A 12,446-nucleotide genomic window follows, 5' to 3' on the forward strand; every position below is an offset into this window, starting at 1 on the left:
CTGTGTTGTAAATCTTTTAAATAAATCTGGGTGCCTATGTGGCGTTTCTCAATGATACCTCTTGTGCCCATTGTCTTAATCAGCGGATACCTCCCCCTTTTACAGTGACATTCAGATGGACGAATGGACAGCCAGACACCACTATAAACCCCCAGACTTTGACATTCCTAATAAATTATGCTATGTTTCATGACAATCGGATAAATGGTTCTCCTTTATGTAGAAATACGAATTTTTATGACCGCCTGCGCTATATTTCCTTTGCAGGACGTTGAGGTGCTGCACTAAGATTATTTGAGTATGACATATAATCTACATGTCCCATGACACCAGTGTGTAAAACTCAATCTCATCTTGTTCCAATGATAAACTGGAGCCAGTTCAATCTGCACCATGACACCAATGTGTAAAACCCTATCTCATCTTGTTCCAATAACATCTCTGGAGCCAGTTCAATCTGTCCCATGAAACCAGTATGTAAAACCAAATCTCTTCTTGTTCCAATGATAAACTGGAGCCAGTTCTATTTGTAATTTACAATAAATCTGCAACCGAACATCTGGGCATTACACAACCTATGACCTGTTTCATACTTTTGTATAACCGATATTTACAAATGAATTCAACAACCTCCAATATTTCCCTGACAGTATATTATATTCACAGCACTCATGTTTTGCCTATATATTTTTTTCTTCAGTCTGAAATTTAAAATCGCTAAGGAGAAGGAAAAAGCTTTTCCTTTAAAAAGTCACAGAAAGTATATGTATCAAAGCAATAATGCCTAGGTTATTGTAAATAACCTCAATGATCTCCTCTGAGATCAGGATTCTCCAGATAATGCAGACTGGTATAGTAGGAGTCTGAGATCAGTGTTATTGATAACACAGTGTTGAATTGATATATATATATATATATATATATATATATATATATATATATATATATATATATATATATATATATATATATATATATATATATATATATATATATATATATATATATATATATAAGTGTATATACATACAGTTGTAGTCAAAAGTTTACATACCCCAATGGAAATGTATAATTTCTAGAAATTTCTCGAAAACAAAGAATTTTAGGAAAAATCTTTTGTAGCAAAAGTTTTGCTTTTGTGGATGAGGAAAAAAAGTTACAAGAAATAGATGTCTACAATTATTTATTTATATTATTAATAATCAAAAATGCTTTTTATTAAAACTCCAAAAATGCTAATTCAAAAGTATTCATACCCTTTGATGCTATGATAGTATTGTCTACAAGGTGGTACAAATTTTAATATGATAATGCAGAACCTAATTCTATAAAAGTCTAGAAAATGCTGGATTGCAGGTGAATATTCTTAGAGAGTATAAACAGGTTAGGCATAGGATGATTGCTGTCATTACCAATAAGTCAATATTGGAAAAAGTAGAGCTATCTGAAGACAGGGGCAGACAATTATTTATTGTCATGAAGCTGGAGAAGGATACAAGAAGATTTCCCAGCATTTGAGCATCACAATTTCAACTACAAGTACAAGACTCATGGGACTGTCACAACGGTCCCTCAGTCTGGAAGAAAGAAGGTTTTTACACCAAGAACAAGTAGAAGAATTGTGAGGAAGGTTAATAACAATCCAATATTGCCTGCCAAAGATATTCAAAGTGAATAGGCTGCAAATGGGACTGGGGTTTCCATTTCAAAGATGGGTCAAGTATTGTATGGTGAAGGTCTCAATGATTGCAGGCCAATGAAAAAGCCACTCTTTGGAAAACATCACAAAGACAATGGCTTAAAAGTTTGAAAAACAGCACTTGAATGATGGATATGAGAAAGGCTGATGAGGAGTACAAAGACAAGATCACCATACCTACTGTTCCAATACATGGTAAAATGGATTCCACAGCAAACCAAAAGATATTGGCCAATCATCTAAAACCTTCCGCTACAAAACTTGTTTTAAAGCGCAACTGGATATTCCAACACAACAACGATCCAAAACGCACATAAAAATCAACTTGGTTAAAGAAGAATAAAATCAAGGTTCTGGAATGACCTAATGAAAGCCCGACTGAGAATCTTTGGTATGAGTTGAAGAAGGCTGTGCGCAAGAGAAGTCCTCAGAATTTGAACGAACTGGAATAATTTTGTGTTGAAGAATGGTCACAAATTACTAAAGAATCATGCCAAAAGCTCATTGACAAATATCCTAATCATTTAAAAGAGGTTATTATTGCTAAAAGTGCCTCACTAGCTATTAATATCATTTTTCTTGTCAGGGTATGAATACTTTTGAATTAGCGTTTTTGGAGTTTTGCAAAAAAAAAAAAAAAAAAAAAAAAAAAAAAAATGCTGAAATAAATAATTGTAGACATCTATACTTTTATTGCTTGTAACTTTTTTCCTCCTTCACAAAAGCAAAACTTTTGCTACAAAATTGTTTTTCCTATAATTACTTGTTTTCAAGAAATGTATAGAAATTATACATTTCCATTGGGGTATGTAAACTTTTGACTACAACTGTAGAAGTGCAGTATTTTTTCAATATAAAAGTTTGACCAAAAAGTCTCTTTAATTGATTACACAGTGGCACATCTAAATACCACCACTCTTTGAATTTCTTTTTTTTTTTAACTGAGGTTATACAAATGAAGCAGTGAGGCATTGTGTCCTGTATTGAACTTCATTCACACAATTTATATTCTGAAATTAAAAAAAAATCCTTTTATTCAGTTTAAAAATGATAACAGATGAAGCTTTCATGAATTAGAATTTGAATAAAAGTTGATCTTTTGAGTTGACTCTGCTTCATTTGTTAAACAAAATGAAGGGAGAGAGGGAGAGAGGGAGAAAGGGGGAGAGAGAGGGAGGGGGAAAGAATGGAGAGAGATCAACAGAGAGAGAGAGAGAGAGAGAGAGAGAGAGAGAGAGAGAGAGAGAGAGAGAGAGAGAAAGATCCTGATAGAATTGTGTGTCGATACTTATATTTTCTGAGTAACTGCCTTTAAAAAAATTTAAGTTGTTAGGTATTAATTAAATAGAATAAAACATATTAATTATTCAACACAAAACAATGTGCTCCCTCAATTTACCTTATTTACACAATTATTGGCAATCTGACAGTGTTATTTAAAATATAACCTGTCATAATCAAACTAACTAAAACTATTTTATAATTTCTAAGTGATTATTTGTCTTACCTCTCTTTTACCCCTTTGATATGAAATCTTTTATTTTCACTTTCCTTAGTTTCCTTACAAATGCCTCATCTCTGCTGTGACTGTGATTATAGCCCAGGTCAAGGGGTTATCTGTGACTCTAGTCCAAGGCAAGGTGATCTCTGTGATTGTAGTCCAGGGCAAGGTGTTATCTGTGACTCTAGTCTAGGGCAAGGTGTTATCTGTGACTCTAGTCCAGGACAACGTGTTATCTGTGATTGTAGTCCAGGGCAAGGTGTTATCTTTGATTGTAGTCCAGGGCAAGGTGTTATCTGTGAATCTAGTCCGGGGCAAGGTGTTATCTGTGACTCTAGTCCAGGGCAAGGTGTTATCTTTTATTGTAATCCAGGGCAAGGTGTAATCTGTGACTCTAGTCCAAGGCAAGGTGTTATCTGTGACTCTAGTCCAAGGCAAGATGCTATCTGTGATTGCAGTCCAGGGCAAGGTGTTATCTTTGAATGTAGTCCAGGGCAAGGTGTAATCTGTGATTGTAGTCCAGGGCAAGATGTAGCATCTGTGTGCAGTATATTCAAAGTGCTGACACAGCTCTGTTTGTACACACATACACACACACACACATATATATATAATATATATATTATAAGCGACGTGTGTGTGTGTGTGTGTGTGTGTGTGTGTGTGTGTGTGTGTGTGCGTGTGTGTGTGTGTGTGTGTGCATTTATATATCTGAATGTGACATTATTCTGTACATTTCCTACAATAACTGGGCAGTGTAAATTAGTAAATGCTTGTATGACCATTTGAGTTAAACTGAAAGTAGAGAAAAGTAGCAATCAGATTGAACTGACAGAGGAACATGCAGACAGCGAGAGAGAGAGAGGGAGAGATGGAGCAAAAACCTCGAAACTAACCTCTGTAGAACCGAAACAGAAAAACAAAACAGGGGGGGGGGGGGGGGGGGGGGGGGGGGGGGGGGGGAGGGAGACAGAGACAGAATGCTCAGAATGAATGGAGAGCAAAACACTGACAATGTGAGATGTAGAGATATCAGATTGAATCTAGAGAAAACTCAACGAGAGACAGAGACAGAGAGAGAGAGGGAGAGAGGGAGAGTGAGAGTGAGAGGAAGATGGAAAGAGATCAGATTGACTGTAGAGAGAAAAAAGAGAGAGAGAGAGAGAGAGAGAGAGAGAGAGAGAGGTGGAGAGGGAAATGGAGAGAGAGGGAATGCTCAGAATGAATGGAGAGAAAAACACTGACAATGTGAGATGTAGAGAGATCAAATTGATTCGAGAGAAAACTCAGAGAGAGGGAGACAGAGGGTGATAAGGAGAGGGAAAGAGGGGGAGAGAGAGGAGGAGAAGGAGAGAGAGATAGAGAGAGATCAGATTCTTGAATGTAATAGAAACGAGATAGTAAACTTAATTGATAGAGAGAGAGAGAGAGAGAGAGAGAGAGAGAGAGAGAGAGAGAGAGAGAGAGAGAGAGAGAGAGAGAGAGAGGAGGGATAGGTTGCGAGTCGGAGGCAGTGCTGTGAGCAGGGGATCCTGAGGGGCTGGCGGATAGTGATGGATGTGTGATTGGGGACAGTCCCTGGGGTCTCTTCTCCAGAATTAAAAGCCTATTTGTCCCGTTTGAGAATCATCATCAGAAGCAGCAGCAGCAGAAGCAGAGCCCTCAGGTGCAGCCGACGGCCTGGCAATTTACTGCCGTGAAAAGAGAGGTTATTAGGGGGAGTGGGGAGGGTGTCAGGGGAGCCATCCTGGCCCGGACATGCTTGAGGGGTCTGGGGCAGAAAGAGGGAGGGAGCATGTGGGCACCCAGTCTGGACAGATGATTGGAGAGTGAGCTGCTATTGTGAGCTGTCAATGAGGCGTGCTGCAGGCACACCTCACGCTCACAGCACTGCCTCTGATTTAAAACTATATGCAATCCCATATGGTTTATTGCATGTTTGGCTGCAGTATGCCTATTTGGTATCTGTTCTTTAAGATGTTTTTACAATGCTCCATGCTCTGACTCATTCAGTACAGTGCCAGGCATCTGGAAGATATCTTGGTTGCTCATGATCATTTCTGTGCAGAATGTATTAATAAAACACACACAGGTGCATAGACAGGGATATCAGTTTCCAGTTAACACTTTCCTAAATGTTAATTGTCAAAGGTATGCATGTCAAATATACAGGTCAGCTGTCGTGTTTATAGAGTAGGATGCAGTGTAAGGCTATTTATTCAATATTAAGTCTTTTCCAATTTTGCACACATGTAGTCTCTTCCACATTAATGTTGCATCATTAAAATAAGTAACAACACTCTAACAGAAGGATTCTCATGATGGCTTTTTTGATTATTTACAAAGATTCCCCAATATGTTAAAGTTTAAACATTTAATACATTACATAATCTAACACCCTGACAGACAACTCTGCTGCACTCACAAAGACCTACAATTGAATCATCTTTCATTAAACATCATTAAAAATGAGGTAATTGACTTCTCCTGTGCAATGGTCTTGTCAAAGTGAAAATGGGCTAACTGGCCCTTTATCTCTCATAGCTCCAGTGCATAAACAGCTATCTCTCCTAATATACCCACAGATATTAAAATATTGTTTCATATGTGATGTGGGAGCGTTTAGAGCAGTCCAAAAAATTATCTGTAGGGTCCCGAAGTGGCACACCTTGTAAAAGCATGGTGTGCTGGGTGAGTCATACAGTCAGGCAAGTGCAGGGGATCATCCTAACTGTGCCAAGTTGTCATTTTTTGCTAGAGATTCCAGAGGGAGTGTTCCACAGATTCTGGCCATCCCACTAGTTAGGGAGGCAAAACCAGCAGGGAATGTTTCTCCTTATCATGCTACAGCAGACCCTACTGGCCAAGCTCTGTCAAGCAGACATCCGCGCTCCAGTTCCTGGCAGTAACTAGGCAATTGGCTTGGTCGTGGGATTGGAGGATGCCATTGACCTGGTCCTGTGAAGAGAATTGCTGTGGTGAGGGTGTCTGGTGTCAGGGCCCCCCACATGGGTGTATTGAGGATAACCCTTTTCAGTAAAAACCTGTAACAAGTTGTGGTTAATTCTCCCACAATGATGGACCTGTATTCAAATATTATAATAATTTCAAGCAAGGCTTTCAGAAGTCATAGAGTGCATAGACATTCATGCAAACAAACACTCAAATAAGCAAATGCCAAATCACACCCCAATGTGCGCTCTAAATGAATATGCCCATTGATCTATAAATAGGCAGTGGGAGGATGTTTGAGTTGTTTTGGGGAAATCCCTTCAGTATAAAAATCTATAACTGTGCCTGAGTCATTTTCCTTCATTATGAACCTGCATAAAAACTTAAGATCAATGCAACTAGGTATTCAGAGGTTACAAAATAAAAATAAACATAAAAAATACTTAAAAATAAAAAAACAAACAAACCAACAAACAAGAAAACACTGTAAACAATGTCAAAGCAAACCAAACCAACCATGTTGCCTCATGCACATACTCTACCACTACAATGATGGTTTCTTTGTTTTATTCAAACCACAAGTTCAAGGTATCCCTCTCCCTCTCTCTCCCCATTATGGAAGTGACACATAGAACATGACTCTACCTTCCTCCTCCCTTTATCCCTCCTTCCCTTCCCCTCTCTCAGCCCTCCCTCTTCACTCAATCCCTCCCTCCTCCATCTCTCTATCCATCCCCTCTCTCTTTATCCCTCCCTTCTCTCTTTATCTCTCCCTTCTCCCCTTTCTCTATCCCACCCTCCCCCACTCTCAGGCCTCCCTTCCTCCCCATCTCTCTATCCCTCCATCACTCCCCATCTCTCTATCCCTCCCTCCCCTCTCTTTATCCCTTCCTCTCCTTTATTTATCCCTCCTTCTCCCTCTCTCTATCCTTCCCTCCATCCACTCTCTCTTTATCAATCCCTCCACCTCTCTCAGCCCTCTCTCCCTCCCTTTCTCTCTATCTCTCCCCTGTCTCTATCCCACCCTCCCCTCTCTCTATCCCTCATTCCCCCTCTCTCAGCTCTCTCTCCTCCCCCCTTTGTAACTCTCCTTTCCTACCCCCCTGTCTAACTCTCCCTGCCCCCTCCTCTCTCATCCCTCATTTGCATTCCCATTTTCTGCTCTCTGGGCTCGGTGGAAACACTTAGCCCCACACTGAGGGTTACGCTGGCAGTAAATTTGCAGGGAAACAGTTTGAATCCTTTTTGGATGTTAGACCCGGCTGATGCTGTGTGTTCATTAAGAGGCAGGCTGGCAGCGAGAGTGAGCTAGAGCAGAGCGCTCAGGTTACCAATGACACCAGCACAAACAAACAACAGAAAAACTGTACCAGCTCAATCAAACAACAAAACAACTGCACCAGCTCATTAAAACAACTGAACAAATACAACTGCACCAGCTCAATCAAACAACTGAACAAATACAACTGCACCAGCTCAATCAAACAACCAAACAAATACAACTGCACCAGCTCAATCAAACAACTGAAAAAATACAACTGCACCAGCTCAATCAAACACAGAACAAATACAACTGCACCAGCTAAATCAAACAACAAAACATATACAAATGCACCAGCTCAATCAAACAACCAAACAAATACAACTGCACCAGCTCAATCAAACAACTGAAAAAATACAACTGCACCAGCTCAATCAAACACAGAACAAATACAACTGCACCAGCTAAATCAAACAACAAAACATATACAAATGCACCAGCTCAATCAAACAACAGAACAAATACAACTGCACCAGCTCAACCAAACAACAAAACAAATACAACTGCACAAGCTCAACCAAACAACAAAACAAATACAACTGCACCAGCTCAATCAAACAACTGAAAAAATACAACTGCACCAGCTCAATCAAACACAGAACAAATACAATTGCACCAGCTCAATCAAACAACAAAATGAATACAACTGCACCAGCTCAATCAAACAACAAAACCAATACAACTGCACCAGCTCAATCAAGCAACAAAACAAATACAACTGCAACAGCTCAATCAAACAACAAAACAAATACAACCGCACCAGCTCAATCAAACAACAAAACAAATACAACTGCACAAGCTCAATCAATCAACAAATACAACTGCACCAGCTCAATCAAACAACAGAACACCCATACCAGAGCTCTTCATATCACCCCAATCATTTGAACGTTTTTATTTTATTGTTATTGAGACTAGCCAATACTGTGTAAGTTAAGACTGTCAAGTTTCTGCTGCTAATTGATTACCCTCCTGTAATTATTATCAGCTGATCCCAGGGCTGCTGTGTCTTGTATTGCATTACCGACCCATTGCTCAAGACAAGTGATGTGTTTTGTTCTTTTCTGAGCTCACAGCAGCTTTGTAATAGCAGTGTAGTACTATTGAGTTTAATATTGTGCAGTAATACTGTTCACATAAAAGTGTTTTCCTTGCTGTACTGCTGCTTTGAGTTGCATGTATTCATTAATATAGGAAAATAAAAATTCAAAACAATGCCTTTTCTCTGTTATTATTGGGCTTGTGTGGGGTAGTTTTGCTTCTGTGAGGTAGTGCAGTCCAAGCCTTTTAGGCTCAATTCAAAGGGACTGTAGCAAACAGTTTGACTTTGACAGTAGTTCAGCATTGCAAAATAAGCATTAAACCAGAGCTGACATTGTTGATGCACTCAATATGCTGTGGTCATTCTTTCTCAGTGTCTTGAACTTATTACATTTATTTTAGTATATAACAAAAAAAAGAAAAACTTGGCCATGCCCATCACTGAGTCCAGTGTTTGTGTCCAAACCCACGCTCCCTCCTGCAATAAAGCTGATTCTCTGTTCCTACAATTGCCAGTCAATCACAGCTTCAGTGTTATTGGAAGAGTTGATTTAGACAGAAGGCAATTGCTGAGGATAATTTTTTGAATATGTTTGGTTTCGTTTCCCTGCTGATTTCTGCTTTTATGTCTGTCAATTCACTGTCTTCACAGTCTGGTTGTGCTGTTCCTGCTCTTGTCATTGCAAGCTGTTTGGAGGTGATGCGGCTGCTACCAAATTTCAACAAAGCTTTTAAATGATTTCACTGTTAAAAAAGGTATTGAATGCTGGCTCAATACAGTCATAAAAGCTTGTCTGGTAAAAATGGCTGCTATGCCTTTATAAGTCTACCCCATCTTAGGTACACAACCCAGTTTCCCATAGTAAAAACAGCATAGTGTAATACAGCAGAGTGGTTGCATGGTAAAGCATAGGGAAGCATTGTAAAGAAGAGGACTTCTGCTTTGTACCGTCACCTCTTCACACATTTTCCTTCCATAGAAATTGACAGTGAGCTATATAGATGGTTCACTTGAAGATTTCACGTTCCAATTGATAATGTGATGTATTCATAAATACATAATTCGAATCTTATATCCTTTCCCCATCATTTTTACTTATTTCTTCATTCTTCTTATTTCTTCCCCTTTTCTATGCCGTTTTTAAATTCCTGCTTGTGTCAGAGCACAAAGGCAAACTAAAGCAAAGCATTCCTGGGGGCATTATCAAAGACTAGCTGTCTCATCAAATGGTTTGTAAACATAAAAAACATCTACAGGATAAAAAAAAAATGCACCAGTGGAATGTGTCATATCTACCAGACAACACCTGTAATGGAACTTTATTGAGAGAATCATATAATGCATCGGTGTCCCAACTACAGTATAAAGAGCCTATGTCAAAGCATATGTCTGTACTATTGATACAGTATGGTCAGAGGGTAAAACAAATTTTAGCCGACAACAATAGTACTGGAATCTCACTAAAATAATCAAAGACTGTAGCTGTATACCAAGCATTTAGACAAAAACTCAAAGAGTACTGGCTCTATAAAACTGAAACTGAAGAAGCCACATGTTTGTACACTGTGGCAGGGGTTGTTTTATACAATAGCTACTATGAAAGGGTTATTTTTTCATGTACAATGCCCACAATAATACTTCACTGAGGGAATCACAGAATACAGCTGTGTACAGTGTATGATACCACTGTCTCAAAGCATTAGGTCTTTATCATCCATAAAGCACAAGTCACATGACCCCAATGTCATGTTCTTCTTAAGTCACAGCGAAGGGTGCTGCTAGATGAGTAAAAAATCATCAGAATTATAATAATCATTCTTTTGTTTTTCTCTTCCTACACAGTCATGTAGAGTGTTAATCTAGTTTGCCAGGAGTGGAAATATGAAGTTTCTAGCTGAAATGACTATAAGTAATATGCCCAGCGGCAGGTTTGCAAACTAACAGGGAGGCAGGGGTGTGGAGATGCTTGAAGAGCCAGCATCACCTCTATATTAGTTATAACAATATCTCTAAGATGTACTGGACCCTGCTGTGCTGTTTTCTATCTTCCAAGATCACTTGAAATAACTTTCACTAGTTTTTATGCATGAACTGCTTCATATAACGGGCAGTGTTGGGATAAGGATAAAAGCTCTAAAACTACAAACGTAGAACAGCCTGGCTCTTTTGCATTGTGGTTAAGAGGCTTGCTTGCAGTGGATGAGGTTGCTGGTTTGCACCGCCCAAGCTCTGTTGCATTAGTGACTCGGATATGTCACATGTGCACTATGATAAAAGTCACCTATTATTATCTCTCAAGAGTTCCCCGAGGTAACTTTTACAGACAGTAGCTGCTCAGGTTGCTAGGCTATGGTCTGCATGGTGTCACGTGTAGTAGAGACATCTGGGATGAACAAGCTCAATTGTCTGTTTTAGGCATGATTTATTATTGTAAAAAGTCTATTGCAATGATAATTGTATGCAGTAAATTAAATACCAACAGTACTCTGGTTGTGAGCTGAGGTCAGAACCAGTGTTTTTTTTTTTTACCTTGTGCCCTGTTGCTAACCAGAACGTTGGTCATTCCGAACCGTCATTCCAGCATTTTGTGCAGGCTAGGTATTCCTTGATTCATTCATTCTTTATGTTACGGTAGTAACAGAAAAAAAGACTAACAACCACCATTTTAATTATTTAATATCATCCAACTCGGAAAAAAATATCCCTAAAAGTATATTTCTGTAAATTGTGGCAGCAGGAAATAAAATACTTTTCACTTTTTCATTTTTACAAATGTATATTATTATTTTTAGGAATAACTGTTGCTTTGACTAGCGTATGTGTAGATTATACATTACTTTTAATATTTTATTTGGCCTTTATTTATGCTTTTATTCTCGACTGTGGTCAGGACCATGAGTTTTAGTAAATAATCTGCTAATGTTTATGACAAACATGATTGTAGTCATTTGAGAAAAAAACTGACAAGATGGCAGTGATTGAATGACAGGTTACTTTTATTGTGGTGAGCAGGTAGATCTTGATTCCTGCAGTCTCTTTGAAAACAAGTCGCTTTTATTTCAAGTTGCACTTTGATGGCTGGGATTTTATATCTGGGATAGAAACTGAAAATGCATGAAGGATTCGCTCAGGTAGCACAAAGAGGCGAATCTCTCCGAAATGGAAAAACGAGAGAATGGCAAAACACAGCATGGAAACATTTGCAAGTAAGTTAAAATAGTTTGTAATTGAAAAAAAAATGCATGTGTGAAGGTTAAACTATGATACTGGATCCTTAATAATAATAATAATAATAATAATAATAATAATAATAATAATAATAATAATAATAATAATACTACTAGTTTTCTTTAGCTGTAGTTTGTTTTGTTATGTACCTGTCTCATTGGTCCTGCACAGTGGGAAGATAGCCCCCTGACCTGAAGGAGTGGCTCAGTCTATCTCCACCCCCCTGGTTGAAGCACCTGCCCTGGGTTGTGGCACCACCGTGTTGCTGGAGCCTTGTTTGCTTCTAACAGCAAACCAGCCGTCCTCTTCAGACCCTGAGAGCAATTCAGAAACCCACTACTGCCTCTCCTAAAGTGGCCTTTTACAGTTTTCAATAGAGGCTTGCACCACTCATCAGATTCACTTACCTTGACTAATAGACACATCTGCATTAGCTCTGCATTAACCTCTGAGCATAGTGAGCAGCAGACACAGACCAAACAGCAATCTCACTGTCAGTGTGCCTGCTGCCTGGTTATCTGTCTACTGCATCCATCTATCCTCTGTCTGTCTGTCTCTCTGTCAGTCAGTATCTCTGTCTGTCCACTGCATCCATTGACCCTTCCGTCTGTCTGTCTATGTCTGTCCACTGCATCAATTAATCAACCATTGTATCTATCTGTCTATCTAACTTTAACATAAAGACCAGAACTGTGTGCTGAGT

This window comes from Polyodon spathula, chromosome 25 (assembly GCF_017654505.1).
Source record: "Polyodon spathula isolate WHYD16114869_AA chromosome 25, ASM1765450v1, whole genome shotgun sequence".
NCBI lineage: Eukaryota > Metazoa > Chordata > Actinopteri > Acipenseriformes > Polyodontidae > Polyodon > Polyodon spathula.